This window comes from Poecilia latipinna, unplaced genomic scaffold (assembly GCF_001443285.1).
Source record: "Poecilia latipinna isolate Pla-1442-1.1 unplaced genomic scaffold, P_latipinna-1.0 Scaffold111, whole genome shotgun sequence".
NCBI classification, from domain to species: Eukaryota; Metazoa; Chordata; class Actinopteri; order Cyprinodontiformes; family Poeciliidae; genus Poecilia; species Poecilia latipinna.
The window spans coordinates 543,189-548,833 of record NW_015112727.1 but is presented as its reverse complement, the minus strand read 5'-3'; the positions used below and the strand labels follow the sequence as shown (position 1 = coordinate 548,833).

Below are 5,645 nucleotides of genomic sequence, written 5' to 3'. Positions count from 1 at the left end.
ACAATGTATGTTTAAACATTTAACCTCTTATCTACTCGATGTCATTCTGTGCTTGTAGAACAAAGTACAGAAAATTGTTTTTTTTTTTTTTTTTTTTTCATTAGTAGCAACAAAATATCCTGGGACTAACAAGTCAGAGTGATGGTAAAACAATTCTCAAACTATCATGTGAAATCATTGGTGGATGTTAGTGAGGCAACAGCTTGACACAGATTCCTTAAAGTGAAGTTCCAAAGACATGATCAATAATGTTAGAAAGTTTTACTGTTTTCTAGACGCCACAGGAAAAACAAAACATGTTGGTAGAAACGAACAGTGAGACTTTGTGAATCTGAAATCGCATGAACCAGTTCAACTATGATAATATTGATCTTTGTTTGTTTCCCTGCAGTAAAGCAACCTACCAGTTATTTTACACCGTCAGTCAGGAACAAGATAAAAGTATCTTGTGTCAACAAAAATTAACTATCAGAAAAAAGATTGCATTGCTTCCTTTTGCTTTATTTTTCTTTTTTCTACTGGCTGTAAATATAAAGTTTGTCAACAATCCACATTAATCTTTTGAAAGCGATATTTCCAACATATCATGAATGCAGCATCTGGCTGGGCGTAACCAAATCAGAAAGTGAAACTTTTCAGAAATTTTAGCTCACTCGAATAGCAACCTAAGTTTAGAGAAGATGCTGTGAAAGTCTTTACAAATTACCTTCAAGTGTTGAATCTCAGCTGAGGGTAAGTTCATGTTTTTCCTTTTAGATAACTCACCAGAAACATTAAAATATTATTGATGTTTTGTTTTTTTGTGATTTTTGTGTTTTTCTTTAAGAATCCTTCATGTAAACAGTCAAACGAGTTCAGGTAGTCGGGGATGTTTAGCGTCTGTTACATAAAGTTTAGCATCCAGAAAACGTGTGGTTGTAAGGAAGTAGAAAGTATGTATTCTTCAACTTCTGTTTTTGACCTATATTGTATTCTGGAGAAAACAGCCCAGATAGCAAAATATGAGTGAAACAACGTTAGGCAGAAACATTGAATCCATGTTGAAACCTGATATTGGTCGGTGACTCACATGTTGAATCAACGTGTAACTGACACTATATCAATGTTGATTCAACCATTATCTGAAAGTGGGTCTTCATGCACTTTTGTGTTGATTTTATATTGAATCAATGTTAAGGAGTCAATATTGATTAATGTAAATTTTTTGGTCTGATGGGTCTACATCATAACATACCATGGTAACACTTTATTTGAAGGGGGTGAATAAGACTGACATAACATCTGTCATGAACATGAATAAGCCTTCATGAATATTTATGACTGTTGTCATAAAGCGTCATTCAGTAAATTATGACACTTTTAATACAAAGTTGACATTATTCAAAATGTCTTTGTTATGACAACTTGACATTAACCAAGAAATCATTACTGTTTAAACTTTACCTTTAATAACATAAAGATACCTAATTTTTAAAGTGCAATCAGTAATACTTTTATAAAAAAATTATATCCGATGCTGATATCTGCTAAGTTTTGAAGAACATTTTAAACCTCTTTTATTAAGAATTTAATGTGTGTAAAACTGTTATCATATAATTGTTTTATTTATTCAGGTTGCTGAAAAGTATAAAGGATTATATTAGAATAAAAATAAGCACCAACACTGAGCATAGAGTTTACTTTCTGTCTCATATCTGCTGCTGCAGGAGATCTGGAAACGTCAGAATGGGTTACCAGATTTTTGTTAAGACATTAACGGGGAGGACTTTAACGATAAACCTCGGCAACACAGAGGAAGAGATGCAGAGCGTAACCGTGGGTCAGCTGAAGACAAAGATATTTCAGAAGGAAGGAATCCCAGGTAAACTCACTGTGACTTTTCAGGCAAAACAGCCCAATGATCATTTACCACACACACACGTACACACTTATGTGTGCGTGTGTGTGTGTGTGTGTGTGTGACATTTAATTAAAACTCTGTATGAAGCAAAGCATAGAGCAAGAGGCTGGTTTTTTAACAGATTATCAAAATGTTAATATTCCTCAAAAATGAATGTTTTAGAAAGTAACATGAGGTTTTAGCTTTTTGTGCGGAGTATCTATGTCTGCACAATTAGTAGACGGAATTATTACAGATTTAGATGAAAAACATTTCTCCTTCTCTCACTTAATTATTTTCATCTAAGAAGAGAATTATAAACAAACAACTCAAAACGTTGTAAAAAAATATTTTTGAAAAAAAAAGAAACAATAAAGACACCCTTCTTTTAAAACCCAGCAATAAACCAGTTTCTGAATCTGTTGACGATTAACTTTTTGTTCAGCGTCTCAGATGATGTTCATAGAGCTGGACTGTTTTCTTCCACTAAACCTTCTGTATGAACTGCCTACAAGTTCTAAAGGTCAGGTGACGAAAAGACCAAATCACCAGTTTTTTATTTTTATATAACTGATGGTAGTCACACAGAGTATTTCAGTTCCTGTGATGGATACTTGTCCTGCATAGAAATAGTTGCTTATGAAACATGCAGCTCTTCCTGTACCACTGCTTGAAGAAAGTGTTTTCTAAAAACTGGCAGCAGGTTTAGGGGTTGATTTTGACTCCATCTTTAACCCGAAAAGGTCCAACAAGATCATCTTCAGAAACACCAGAACACCCACCTCTACCTTGCTGGCTTCTGACTGGAAGTGGAGCTGTGTGCCCGTTATTAATCCACTAAGTGGACCATCCATCTGGTCCGCCTAGAGTCACTCTCATCTCATCAGTCCATAAAACATCTGTAAAAATTTGTTGTTGGATATTTCTCCACAGCTGTGTGTCTTGTTCAGTGACGGTCAGGTTTCAGCCTTCCTTACGTTGGCCATGTCTGAAATGTCGTTGTGTTGGCAACAGTGAGGTGATTGTTATTAATTGAAACATACAGATATGACCTGGTAGGCCGGTGTTCTAACTATCTGGGCTACCCATAAATCCGTCCTACCTTGTGGTAATGCACATTGATGATACGTCACATACTGCTTACTCAGCAGATTTCTTATCATTCTGGAATTTATCTGGAAGTTTCGTTTAATCTGTCTTATTTCATCCAAGATTACACTAAGCTTTATTTAATTTATTTAATAACTGGCTTCCATTAAGCTGCTGTATTACTTCATGGTTTAATGTTACATGACAGGCAGCTTGTAAACATATTTATAGCTTTAGTTTGCCGTCTGCAACATCGTTACTATACTGTAAACAAGAATTGGTGTCAATCATGTTAACCAGGACAAAATACTTTGCATTGTGGGCTATTTTGTCCCTATAAACTTAAAATATTTTACTTTAATAACTCTTTATTAAACCGTGCTAAATGGAGGATGTTGGTGTCGATATTATGTGAGATATTGAAGATGTGTAATAGCAGTGTAATATTAGTGTATATTAAACACATCCTGTCATTTTCAGTGCACAGTGACCTGTGCAGTTCTGTGGACACATTGTGGCTGCATTTGATAACAGACATACAACGTATTAATGTGCAAAGAGGAGTTTGCGGTGACCTGTAGTTGCAGATGTCTGTGTTGAATTAAATTTAAATAAAAACCTGTCTGATACGGTTTCATTCTTACAAACACCCCTATAGCTTTTCATTTTAAACAGGTAGGATATTCAGATGAAGGAAGTTCTTGTTGTTTCGTCGTGTATATAAATTGTTCCAATGCTAAGCTAAGCATAACTACTAAGCTTCCACTTTAGTCCCGACACTCAAATAATGTTATCAGGTGATATTTAACATTAAAACAACCCGCTACAGATTTCAGTTTGTAAACATTACGGTAGCAGTTTTGGACACGTAGCACTGACAGATGAACATAGCCATCTGTCCGTGCTACTGTAGGAAAATCTGATGAGGTAGCACAGATAGTCAGAACATCGGTTTATCAGTCAAACCTCTTTCACAGGAGAGGATTGTGGCTGATTTTTAGACCTTTGCTGAGGAAGAAAAGGTGTGGGGTTTCTGACTGCATACAGAATTCTTGTTCACATCTTAAAATCGTAATCAGCAGGTTTGGCTCTTTAAAAAAGAACCTGACATGGCCACGGTAAGGAAGGCTGAAACCTGAGACCACTACTGAACACGAAGTGTCTAGACTGGGCCAAGAAATATCTCGGGATCAGATCAGCTTCACCTGCAAGTATTGACCAATCACCGGTCTCCCAAAATTAATGTAATCAGTGCAGCCTTCAAAATAATGGATTCCTGGTTGCTTCACGCTCGGTTCTCCCTGGAAGTTGATGTGCATCTTTTTTTATTGACACATTTCTTGTTGACTGTCTGCAACAAAATGTTGGTCTTTGATCACAACTCAATGTCTGAACAGTTTCAAGACTGCTGCCTCCCTCAGACAGGTGGTCAGTTTTGACTATTAAGAGCCAATTAAATCTCTTTTCTGTCTAAGAAACAAAACTGCCTAATAATTATACTCACCCAGACACAGATTGTTGACCTATTTATGTCACACTCTCTCTCACTATATACATGCATATATCCTGCTATGCTTAAATTCATTAAGCATTTAAGTTGATCCAACTTGGAGTTACAAAATATCACTAAAGAAAATGATTTGGTCAAAATATTTACAGGCCTAATAATTGTGTATATTATGGATAATAGTTGTTTATAAATGTTTATTTTGGTGTATTTGTATGATATTAACTATGATTCTAAGTGTGTTTGTTTGTCATGTGTGCAGAAGACCAGCAACGATTGATCTTTGATGGCAAGGAGCTGGAGGACACAAAACGGCTGATTGAATATGGAATCCAACACGAGTCCGAAATACATTTGGTTTCAAGAGTGCCTGGTGGAGAGCAGCCTCCTGAGACTGACTCAGATGATGAAGTGAGTGATAGGTCGGGTGAAACTCAAGCTCAAAGAAGAAGTAGAGAAAATTTGGCTGATTTTAGTTGTTGTTTATGCTGATTTATTTTTACTTATTTTAACAGAACTATGTATTGTATTTTGTCCTGTGAATTATACAGAAAGATGTTTTGTTTTTTTATGTTTACTTGTGTCAGACAAAGGATGAAATTTAGTTATTGTAATAATTCACTTCCATTAATTGTGATAAAACTGATTAATGGGCAGTGTACAAATCAAATAAATATGATCAGCAGAAATATTCAAGGTTTCTTGTTTTTTCATTGAGTCAACTGTAAGAACATTTGTAGACCGATTTTTAAGAATCTTGTGTTTTGTATTTATAAAGCATCTTCTTTTTATCTACTTTACAATTTAAACAAAGGAAATTTGCTAAAGTGCAACACAATGCAAGATCATTTGTGAACATCAACAGGAAATTTGTCAATACTACAAATTTTATATTTGGAGTCTGAGATTAAGAGTAGAGTCAAAGCATTAATATTAGTGATCTACATGATCTTCCTTACAAACTGATAAAGGTGAAGAGAGACAAATTAAAACTGAAACATAGAAGCACAACATGTAAATAAGGTTTTCAGCTCAAAAGATGATCACAACCTGCAACAAGAGAAGGAAAAAAATAACGTAAAACATTTTATCTCCAAAAACTAAAGAACTGATGCCTTCACAGAGCAATAAGAGTTGAAAAGTCATTTCACTTTTATAGTAGAATGTTTT

General features: G+C 35.0%; 1 long non-coding RNA gene across 1 annotated transcript; it reads left to right on the top strand.

The window, feature by feature from the left end:
* Window positions 1-640: 640 nt before the first annotated feature.
* On the top strand, window positions 641-5,166 carry LOC106944719 (uncharacterized). Its single transcript, XR_001424405.1, has 3 exons — window positions 641-732; window positions 1,707-1,861; window positions 4,738-5,166. It is a non-coding gene; the product is annotated as an uncharacterized LOC106944719 (long non-coding RNA).
* The last annotated feature ends 479 nt before the right edge of the window (window positions 5,167-5,645 follow it).